A 12483-nucleotide genomic window follows, 5' to 3' on the forward strand; every position below is an offset into this window, starting at 1 on the left:
GATCCGCAAAAAACACATTTCCATTTCATACTTGTACAGGTTACACACTTGTACATGTGTGAAACATTACAAATACAAGCACCCCCTATTTTATACTCTACTTTTAATCAGAGCCCTATGGGAGTCCTCTGGGTCCTGGTCAAAGTAATGCATTAAATAGGGAATAAGGTACCGTTTCTGAGGCAGCCCTAGGTCTTCCTCCAGTAGTGTCTGATGGAGCTGTAGTATTTTACAGGCCATTGTGAGAGCTATGAGGATTCACTGGAGGACGACTGTTTCCCTGATATGATCTCCCTGTGGAGGAACGGTCAGAGATATCTCCAGGGAGGGAAGCCGGGAATGAAGGAAGGGTAGGATGTAATGTGATGTAATGTGTCAGTGCACAGCGTCACTGACACATTACAACACACAACTGCTGAGAGAGAGAGAGAGAGAGAGAGAGAGAGAGAGAGAGAGAGAGAGAGAGAGAGAGAGAGAGAGAGAGAGAGAGAGAGAGAGAGAGAGAGAGAGAGAGAGAGAGAGAGAGAGAGAGAGAGCGCGCCCACACTGAGGCCCTTTCATTCTCACTGAAGTGTGGGTCTCAGCATCAGGTCTAACAGCCTCCAGCCACAAGCCTTCAGCTCTTACAAGCAGCAGCAATTACATAATATCCCCTTAGGTTCCCCTCCATAGCTCAGCCTTATGGTGGTCTCATTTCTTTGATGTTTTAGATAAACCACTGTATTTACAATGTTGTATTTAAAGTCAGATATTGACCCTTTGGAAGTACTGAAAGCATGGTATATATTTGCGCTGGTTTTTGTCAGAGCCACAGGACTGCAACAGAAGAAGTCTGTGACATCAACTCAGTTTACAGCTGAACTCACTTGTTTAACACCTGGTGGTCTGATTACTCATAGTCTCAGCAACTGTTATTTAATTACTCACTTTATTAAACATTTTACTTTCACATCTGGAGCTAGCTAATATCTATAAAAAAAACATTAGGACATGTTAATGAGCGTGAATGTTGGCTGGGCTGAGGAGGAGGATTATGAAGGTATACTGCATGAGACAGCGATACTAATTCATGTCATTGGTTCCAATGTTAGACTTCTGGCTTCTGTCTTGGGATACATCCCAATGGCACCCTATTCCCTATATAGTGCACTAATTTTGAGCAGGGGTCAAAAGTAGTGCACTATATAGGGAATAGGGTGCCATTTGGGATGCATCCCTGGCTGGTTCACTCAGGTGGTAGTGGAGGTGGGGCATATAAACTATAAACAGCTGTTAGTGAATGGGTGTGCCTGTTATGGGTACGCTGAGCAAACTAGCAGCACAGCAACCTGAATGGACCTCTGTTAGCACCGCTCAGCTGATGCCATGGACTCCCTCTAATGGTAGAGGAAGAAGAAGGAGGAGGTGGAGGAGGGGGGGAGGAAGGGGGGAGGGGGGAGGGGGGAGGAGGAGGGGAGGAAGGGAGGAGGTGGAGGAGGGGAGGGAGGGGGGGAGGTAGGGAGGAGGGAGGAGGGGAGGAGCAGGGGGAGGGTGGGGGGGAATGGAGGAGGCGGAGGGGAGGGGGGAGGAAGGGAGGAGGAGGAGGAGGGAGGAGCAGGAAGGAGGGGAGGAGGGGGGAGGAGGCGGAGGGGAGGGGGAGGAAGGGAGGAGGAGGAGGAGGAGGAGGAGGAGGGAGAAGCAGGTGGGTAGGGGAGGAGGGGAGGAGGGGAGGAGGGGGGAGGAGGTGGAGGGGGAGGGGGGAGGAAGGGTGGAGGAGGAGGAGGAGGAGGGAGGAGCAGGGGGGAGGGGAGGAGGGGAGGAGGGGAGGAGGAAGGGAGGAGGAGGAGGAGGAGGAGGAGGGAGGGGGGGAGGGGGGGAGGAGGACAGAAAAGTCTCACATTTTGTTTAGCTGGGATATTTCTGGAAGCTCACATGACTGACACTCTAGTCTACACAACCTTTTGGTGTGCTGTTTGGTGGGTCATGGATACAGGAAAACATCACAAGGCCTATTCTCAGGAATCATTTGCATTGTGCTGACTTTGTACCTAATTCTGTAACATCAGATCACAGAAATGACATTGAAGTTATCATATATAATTGATTATATTGAAAAACAACAACAAAACGTCAGCCCGACAGCCGCCGTGTCTAAAAATTGATCAGCCTCTGATTAAAAAGGCAAGTATGAAAACCGAAGAGACAGAATCTTTAGATCATTTGTTTCGGTACTGTCCACGTGTAGCTTGTTTTTGGTCGCTGGTTCAGGAATGGCTGAAGAATTGCAACATTTACCTGGAGCTAACTCTGCAAATAGCACTGCTGGGTGATTTTGAAAAGTCATAGTCAATCGATCAATAATCGAATAGTACTCTTAGCAGAGTTAGCTTCTGTTATATGTTTTATTCATGGGAGCCAGGCCCAGCCAATCAGAATGAGCCCAGCCAATCAGAATGAGTTTTTCCCCACAGACAGAAATACTCCTCAGATGAACTTCAACGAGTACAGTCAGATCAGGGAGGGAAATATCAATTATGTAGCTGGGGGTGTTAGCTAGCACGTCTGCCTCTATGATGTCATAGCCTTCTGTATAAACTGAAGGGCTATCAACTTTTCAATACCTTGGAACATGCCAATACAAATGGATTGAGTAGTATGTTTGTGTCACGCCCTGACTCAAGGGACTTGTATTTGTTGAGTCAGGGTGTGTATTTTCTGTGTTGGGTTTGTCATTGTTATAGAATCTATGATGTGTAGATCTATGTTGGCCGGGGTGGTTCCCAATCAGAGGCAGCTGTAGCTCGTTGTCTCTGATTGGGGACCATACTTAGGCAGCCTTTTGGCACGAGTTAGTTGTGGGATCTTGTTCCGTGTGAGGTATGTTATTTGTCTACCTTGGACGTCACGTTTCGTTTGTTGTTTTGTCGTGTGTTTAGTCGTCAATAAACATGAATGCATATCACGCTGCGCCTTGGTCCGTCTCGTCCGTAAACGATCGTGATAGAAGATCCCACCAATCCTGGATCAAGCAGCGTGACGAGGAGAGAGGATGGACTTGGGAGGAGATGAGCGAGAGTCTGGCAAGAGAGATGGAGGCCATGATCACGGGGGAGAGACAAGCCCAAAAAAAATTTAGGGGGGGGCTCACGCCGTGGACGACGAGGCAGCAGGAGGCCGCGATAGAGCGGTTCAGCCGTTTAGCAGAGGAGGCCGCCAGATTAAGGGGGCCATTAGTTCAGAGGGAGCAGAAGGAAAGTGTAGAGGAACGGCGAGAGGAGCTGGTTAGGCAGCAGAAGGAGCGGGGGTTAATGAAGGAACCCAGTCCCGCTCTTCGCACCAATCGAGTGGTGCGTGTTGCTAGTCCGGTCCGGCCCGTTCCTGATTCCCGCACTAAGCCAGTGGTGGGTGTTCCCAGTATGGTTCGGCCCGTTCCTGCTCCTCGCATCAAGCCAGTGGTGCGCGTCGTCAGCCCGGTACGGCCCGTTTCTGCTCCCCGCACCAGGCCAGTGGTGCGCGTCGCCAGTCCGGTACGGCCCTTCCTGCTCCCCGCACCAAGCCAGTGGTGCGTGTCGTCAGCCCAGTCCGGCCCGTTCCTGCTCCCCGCACCAAGCCAGGGGTGTGCGTCGTCAGCCCAGTCCGGCCCGTTCCTGCTCCCCGCACCAAGCCAGTGGTGCGTGTGTCCAGTCCGGCACGGCCCGTGCCTGTTCCACCGGTGCCTTGTCCGGCACCGATCAGCTGCTCCACTCCGGAGCCAGAGCAATCCGCTCCACCGGGGTCCAGTCCAGCTCCGGTCAGCGGCTCCACTCCGGAGCCAGAGCAGTCCGCTCCACCGGTGCCTGATCCAGTTCCGGTCAGCGGCTCCACCCCGGAGCCAGAGCAGTTCGATCCACCGTCGTCGGGTCCAGCTCCAGTCAGCGGTTCCAGTCCAGACCCAGACGTCAGCCCCTCTCCAGGTTCGGGGTCTCCCACACCAGGGTCCAGACAGGGCGTGGTCCTTCGTGGGAGGAAGGAGAGAGGAAGCAGCGCGCCAAGGTCCAGACCAGACCAGGGGCGCAACAGGGAGGTGGAGAGTAAGTGGTGGTCACACCCGGAGCCGGATCCGCCTCCGAGGCGGAATGCCCAACCGACCCCTACCCTGTTAGGTTTATGTGGCGCGGTCGGAGTACGCACCTTTGGGGGGGGTACTGTCACGCCCTGACTCAAGGGACTTGTATTTGTTGAGTCAGGGTGTGTATTTTCTGTGTTGGGTTTGTTATAGAATCTATGATGTGTAGATCTATGTTGGCCGGGGTGGTTCCCAATCAGAGGCAGCTGTAGCTCGTTGTCTCTGATTGGGGACCATACTTAGGCAGCCTTTTGGCACGAGTTAGTTGTGGGATCTTGTTCCGTGTGAGGTATGTTATTTGTCTACCTTGGACGTCACGTTTCGTTTGTTGTTTTGTCGTGTGTTTAGTCGTCAATAAACATGAATGCATATCACGCTGCGCCTTGGTCCGTCTCGTCCGTAAACGACCGTGACAGTTTGGTCATAGTGACTGAGCTCTATTTGGAAAGGATTTCAACAAAATGGATTAAAGTAAATCTGGAATTAGAATAAAATCTGGGAAACATTGCGCAACCACTTACAATCTGTATAAAGTATTTGTTTTCCAACCATTGGTTTTAACGCGTTTGTTCAGTTTTCTAATGCAAACTCCTGTTGGTCAGGTAATCAGCCATTCCAAATACAACCCTGCAGGTCTACCATGTGCTTTATGAATGCTACTCTCCCCACACAACCCTGCAGTTCTACAATGCTTCATGAATGCTACTCTCCTGACACAGAGAAAGAGTGCTGCATTAGGTCCCGTGTAGCTCAGCTGGTAAAGCATGGCGCTTGCAACGCCAGGGTTGTGGGTTTGTTTCCCACGGGGGGCCAGTATGAAAAAAAAAAAAAATTATGCACTCACTAACTGTAAGTCGCTCTGGATAAGAGCGTCTGGTAAATTATTAAAATGTAAAACAAATTAGCATTACCGGTTAGCAAACCTGTACTAACTCCTACTCTGTCTCAATCTAAAGCAACCACATCCCAGATGAAATAAAGAGCGTACATTAGCATTAGTTACTTGTATCTCTCTCTGCAACTGCCTGAAACCCTGCCGGATATCTCATCTTGACTGTCCGTTCATTCCAATGAGATGTTCCATCTGTAAGTCTACATCTGTTTCTACTTTCCCTCTGCCAGAAAGACAATCAGTCACTGTTAGTCCTTCCATTAATGCCTGTGTTTACAGAGACCAGTCTAAAAAGACATTCATCAAGACCTTTGATATGGTCGCTTTATTCTCTATGTAAATAAGTATTTAAGGACATTGCTTAAGTTTGCTGGAGAATTAAAGTCAGTCATGGAGGTCGGATGCTGTCCATCTGTGATGCGGTGGTTGTGATGGCAACTGCTGTAGCCTGTTTTGAATAAGAAAAAATGCCTTAACGTCTGTATTTAACAACCCAGAACGAACGCCATGAGGATCCATCCATCCATTTTCCTTCCATCCATCCAGGCAGGCTGAGAGGGCACTACAGCCATGTTAAACCTATTGGAATGACTACTTACGTAGATGGAAGAACAGTTTAGTTTCAGGGCGAGGCTGATACAGCTGTGCATCCCCCAACACTCCTAAATGAACAGAGAATGACATAAATAACGCCAGGCCAGTAGCACACAGACACACAAAGCATCTGAGAAAGTACTTCAGTGTCCAGCTTCGTCTATAGACTTCAGATGTAAAGGATGTGAGGATGTGAGGGGAACTCCAATGAGAGGTGTTCTGTTCTCTACAGTATCTCTGAGGTACAGGATAGGTGTTCTGTTCTCTACAGTATCTCTGAGGCACTAAGGAGTCTAAGACACTAAACTACTGGTAATGAATGAATGGCTATAGCTGGATTTAGAGGAGCAAAACTTATTTTTGACATTGGGAGATACTGTAGATGTACAGTATATCATAGTTTGTTAAATGTTTTCCAGGTTATCCAGAGGGTTCATGAATCAAAGTCAATTCAACACAGCACTTTCAGCATGTTCATTTCCTTATGTTTTGAACAATGATTTAAAACATATCGCTTAAAAGGCTCAAAGTAGTCTTAAATCACTGTGGTCTGAGGCAATTAACTGTTTCGAGGGGCTTGGCATGGCTTTTCATGTCGGATGTACAGCATAAACACTATACCAGATGTTGTTCGGTGACAAGATCATCTCAGCAGTACTATTGGGAGCAGCCAGGCAGTATTGTCCTGCTGCGAAACATGATAACACTGTAAAACCAGGATAACACTATAAAACCAGGATAACACTATAAAACCAGGATAACACTATAAAACCAGGATAACACTGTAAAACCATGATAACACTATAAAACCAGGATAACACTATAAAACCTGGATAACACTATAAAACCAGGATAACACTATAAAACCTGGATAACACTATAAAACCACTATAACACTATAAAACCAGGATAACACTATAAAACCAGGATAACACTATAAAACCAGGATAACACTATAAAACCACGATAACACTACAAAACCAGGATAACACTATAAAACCAGGATAACACTATAAAACCAGGATAACACTATACAACCAGGATAACACTATAAAACCATGATAACACTATAAAACCAGGATAACACTATAAAACCAGGATAACACTATAAAACCAGGATAACATTATAGAACCACGATAACGCTATAAAACCAGGGCCCTCCAAGCCCTTCCACCCTGCAAACAACAAGGTAGTTTTCAGGGCTGGAAGTGGGGCTGAGTGCTGACTGAAGGGGAGTGCTTTGCTTGACATGTGCAGGGAGCCCCAGTCAGGCTACGTCCCAAATGGCACCCTATTCCTTATAAAGTGCACTATGTAGAGAATAGGGTGGCATTTGAGACGCAGCCTCCAGAATCGCAGGAAGTCCCCTTGTTTGTAAAGCATCTGGAGCCGAGCGGAATCGCAGTGTCCCTGGGCACCAGTAAATCACCAGCCATGTAAGAAGGGCCTGCGTTGCATCCTCAATCAAAACGGTACCAAATGGATGAATGGGAAGTTACTTTCAGACTTGAAAAGTACAGAGACATGTTTCAGATATGGTTGAAGCCTTGCCTTGTCATCTTATAGCTGCTGTCACCAATGCCTGGAAAACACACAATCCTTTTCCTTTTCGTCAGGATGGTCTGAATACTGTAGCCTGTCTGCCTGAGAACTACTCTATCATCCAATATTGGACACTAAGGACTTTTTGAACAATATCTTGTTTAGGGAAGAGGAAATCCCATTGCTTTTATTTATTTATTCATTGTTTGTTTTAAGGGAACTCAAGCTTAAATATGTCCTTCCTGCATTGGCGTTTCTCTTTTCTACCAGTCATTCCGCCAGTTTCCACAGCCATTTTGAGTAGAAATATATTTATTTCTTAGTCCCTTGTGATAAATTAAATAATGCATGACACGCTTGGGAAAAGAAATCTCAAAGATTAAGTTCATTAATTGAAGTCCACTCCTCCATCTTCTACATACAATCGCTAGTGAAAGTCTACACACCCCCTGCACAGTCTTCACATTTTGCCACCTTAACCTTGTACTGCAGTGGGCTAAATCAGGGTCACACAGAGTATTTCTTGGTAGTCTTAAACAAATCTACTTTGAAACAAAAGTATACACCTCACACACATGGTTATGGGCTTTTTATTTTAAAGACACCTGTACCATGTCAGATATAGAGTTGAAATGTATTACATTTTGAGTTTGCATCCCAATATTACACTTTATATACATCACAGAAGACTGAAATATCACAAAACCATTTGACATAGAAACACCGGATGTTCTTTTTTTAAATTTAAATAAGATTTATTAATAATGAAATAATGAATAATATTAATAACATTCCACCCATGAGGCCAGTAGGTCATTTGACTGCAGGAAAGAGCTACAATTATATCTGAAAAGGGATTCAATTGTGTGTGTTCTATTTTTACAGAACCTACTCCACATTTTCAAAGTATTTATTTATTTATTTTTATAATCGTTTTATTTTTCAGCTGGACAATTACACACATTTTAATGCCAAAGACACGCCAGAATGGCTTTCCAAGCGGTGTTAAGTGTTCCTGAGGGGTCCAGTCTCAGTCCTGACTTAAATCTTCTTGAAAATGAGAGACAAGGTTTGAATATTGCTTTCCATCAATGATCCCAACCTAATTTACTGAGCTTGAGACATTTTGACAAAAAACTATGGATACATGTTGCCCTAAGAGTTGTGCAAATCTTATTCAAAATTATTTACAGCTGTAAAGGTGCTTCCACCCTAACCCTAAACCTAAATCTGGGGTGGGAAGACATATGCAATCAAGGCATCTTTGTTTTCTATTTGTAGTGAACCCTGATAACCCCACCCAACACACAGTTTATAGTGAACCCTGATAACCTCACCCAACACACAGTTTATATTGAACCCTGATAACCCCACCCAACATGAGAATTACAGTGTATAGGAAAACTGTTCCTAATTGAGTAGACAGAGAAAGACACTAGGCAACGTCTGCAGTGTTTACAGTGTTTTAAATGCGCTCTCCTTGGTATTGTCCACAACATTAAAAACAACATTTCCCCCAATTGGCTACACACAGAGATTATAGAACAATACGTAAAGGTTGAAGCAAGGTCAATAATAAAGGTCAATAATTGGTTAAACTCTGGTGTGGTATCCTGTAATATATATATTACTACTATCTATAATTCATTGGACAATCATTTAGACCCTTGGACGTCATTGTGAATACATTCAATGAATAATCTTTGACATACTCTTGTTCCATGGCCATGTTCTTCCAGACATAATGTTGGCAGCAGCACATGAATGAAACAGCTCACAAGATGGTGTGCATTGACTTCCTGACCTCCACCCATTCATCAACAGTCAAACACGGAATTAATTACAATGTTCATTCATTTGACTTCTGGCACAATGATCTCCAATGCCCAGTATTGGCTGTAATAAGTAAATACAGGTGGTGGTAGACCGTCCAGACGAGACCTGCAGGGTTCAAGTACTATTTGAAATCTTTCAAATACTTGTAACGTTTGCTTTAGTTTGCCTGGAGTGCCAGATGGGTGAGGTTTGCAGTTTTGTGACTATTCCATTAGTTCCATTGTGCCAGGCCAGCTCAATCAAGCCCAGATAAAGTATGTGAAATGATATCAACTAGTCTTTGAATCCAGGTCTGGGTCCGATCAGCCTCTGATGCTGGGTATTTTCCTCAGTGTTATGACATAATGTTTTCTTTATAAATGTGATATTCTTTTCAATCAACAGAGCAGCTGATTGCTGGCAAACCCCAATGATCCGGGCTGGGGCAATCGGATATATTTTGAAAACTATCCCAAGTGGTTTACCAAATGGGAAAAGGGAAACTATCCCAAGTGGTTTACCCAATGGGAAAAGGGAAACAATCCCAAGTGGTTTACCCAATGGGAAAAGGGAAACTGCTATCTCACTACCAATATACTGTACATTATATAAATCCTGTTTTTCAGGGTCGATCCATCATGTCAGTGTCTTGACTGTCATTTGTCATCCTGTAGGGAGCAGCCCTGTCTGCTAGTACTGATATATAACCACATTAATTGACCTGCCACTGTGGAGTCACAAATTGACCTGCCATTGTGGCGTCACAAATTGACCTGCCATTGTGGCGTATAAGCAAAGCGTTTTGATTCCTTCCAGCCACCACTGCCCTGGGGGCAGCCATGGTAAATCCCATTGACTTCTCCCTCACAGTGTTTCGGGTGGTCAGGCTGATCTGGCCTGGTGCTCCAGAATCAAAGTGTCCTCTATAGTGTTCCTTCCTACCCTTCTTCAGACTCCACTTCACCCCTGATTACATCATTACATCTATTCGCCAGCAATTAATAACAGAATTACATCTATTCACCAGAACTTAATGACATAATTAGAAGTAATCACCAGAACCTATCTACATAATTAGATGTAATCACCAGAATGTAATGATTTGATAACTCCCTTGTGTTGCACACAGCCAGTGCGTCAGTATGATGGGGGACGTTGGTAAACTCCATCTGCTGCTCTACCAGAGGTTTGTGGTTGACCACCCAGGGTTCCCCCACAGAAACACCATGTCTGCGTCCCAAATAGCACTCTATTCCCTACTATGGGCCAAAGGCCCTGGTCAAAAGTAGTGCACTATTCAGGGAATAGGGTGCCATTTGGGATGCAACAACATCAAAGTGGGGAAACCGTGGGGCGATTCTGTGTACAGTTAATTCCTGTTAAAACACAATGGGTTCTTCTATGCTTGTAAACCTGATTCAGGGCAGATAAGCAGGCAGGATGGCTGAGTCAGTCATATGGGATCCAGTCAGGATGGCTGAGTCAGTCATATGGGATCCAGTCAGGATGGCTGAGTCAGTCATATGGGATCCAGTCAGGATGACTGAGTCAGTCATATGGTATCCAGTCAGGATGGTTGAGTCAGTCATATGGGATCCAGTCAGGATGGCTGAGTCAGTCATATAGGATCCAGTCAGGATGGCTGAGTCAGTCATATGGGATCCAGTCAGGATGGCTGAGTCAGTCATATGGGATCCAGTCAGGATGACTGAGTCAGTCATATAGGATCCAGTCAGGATGGCTGAGTCAGTCATATGGGATCCAGTCAGGATGGCTGAGTCAGTCATATGGGATCCAGTCAGGATGGCTGAGTCAGTCATATGGAATCCAGTCAGGATGGTTGAGTCAGTCATATGGGATCCAGTCAGGATGGCTGAGTCAGTCATATGGTATCCAGTCAGGATGGCTGAGTCAGTCATATGGTATCCAGCAGGGAGGGGAACGACAGCAGGCTGTTTTAGCAGGGAGGGGAACGACAGCAGGCTGTTTTAGCAGGGAGGGGAACGACAGCAGGATGTTGTTCCTTTGAAAGTCAGTCACCATATCCTTTGTTTTATGATGTATTTAATTTTAGATGGGATGACTCACACCAGACAGTACAATCATTCAGAGCCGGTCCGTGCTCTGTCTCATCCCTTTTGAGAAGACTGACCAAAGCAGTGTCGTCAGCATATTTGATCATGTGGCGCCCTGGGAACCAGCTCCGGCAGCTGTCTGTATACAATATATATATAGTACTGGTGAAACAACACTGCCCTGTGGGGTTCCAACTGAAGTAGTGCGCACCTCAGAGAGTGTGTTGCCAACTCGTACCTGCTGAGACCTATCAGTTAGGAAGTTGGTGATCAATGTGATAATATGTAAATATACAAGCGTGTGAAGCAATAGTTAATGCTGAATTCAAATACAGCTATTAAGACTCAGATCTGATGGCCTTGGATAACCTTTTCTATGTGGATAGATGTCATGTATTTATTTACTTATATGCCCTCATTGAGTATGTCTTTTGGCCTCTCAAAGCCATGAGAAACTAATAATGCTATAGTAGCCAGCCACAATGGGGTGTCTTGAAGATAGAGTCCAAATCTATAAAATGTACTGTAATGATTCCTAGATTCCTAACAATTATGCAGTGTCTCCTTCACCTACAGTAGCCTGAGTTTTTATAGCCTACCGTAACCATGCTCTAGTATCTTTCATGTCACAAATCTAATTATCTTATTAAGGCCAACAGTTGTAGTGAACATTGAAGTCAAGTATAAACACAAAAAAGAAATGTATTCAGTGTAAATCAAACCTTTCTGCTTTTTTGTTTAACGTTGCATGCCACAGTATTGTAGATTTAAGTAAGGTTGGCCTAGTGCATACTGTACAACGCTCCCTTTGACCGAATAACCTTTGACCTCGTTAACAGTTAGCTTTTATAACATAGCTTCAACATATATCATATAAATGAGAGACCAAAATGAATATACAGCCCTCCCTCTGGACAGTAGAACCATAGACATATGATGAGTTTATTTGAATATACAGCCCTCCCTCTGGACAGTAGAACCATAGACATATGATGAGTTTATTTGAATACACAGCCCTCCCTCTGGACAGTAGAACCATAGACATATGATGAGTTTATTTGAATACACAGCCCTCCCTCTGGACAGTAGAACCATAGACATATGATGAGTTTATTTGAATACACAGCCCTCCCTCTGGACAGTAGAACCATAGACATATGATGAGTTTATTTGAATACACAGCCCTCCCTCTGGACAGTAGAACCATAGACATATGATGAGTTTATTTGAATACACAGCCCTCCCTCTGGACAGTAGAACCATAGACATATGATGAGTTTATTTGAATACACAGCCCTCCCTCTGGACAGTAGAACCATAGACATATTATGAGTTTATTTGAATACACAGCCCTCCCTCTGGACAGTAGAACCATAGACATATGATGAGTTTATTTGAATACACAGCCCTCCCTCTGGACAGTAGAACCATAGACATATGATGAGTTTATATCCAAAACGCTATATCCACCAATTTTTCA

The sequence above is a fragment of the Coregonus clupeaformis genome, chromosome 17 (assembly GCF_020615455.1).
Source record: "Coregonus clupeaformis isolate EN_2021a chromosome 17, ASM2061545v1, whole genome shotgun sequence".
Taxonomy (NCBI): Eukaryota; Metazoa; Chordata; class Actinopteri; order Salmoniformes; family Salmonidae; genus Coregonus; species Coregonus clupeaformis.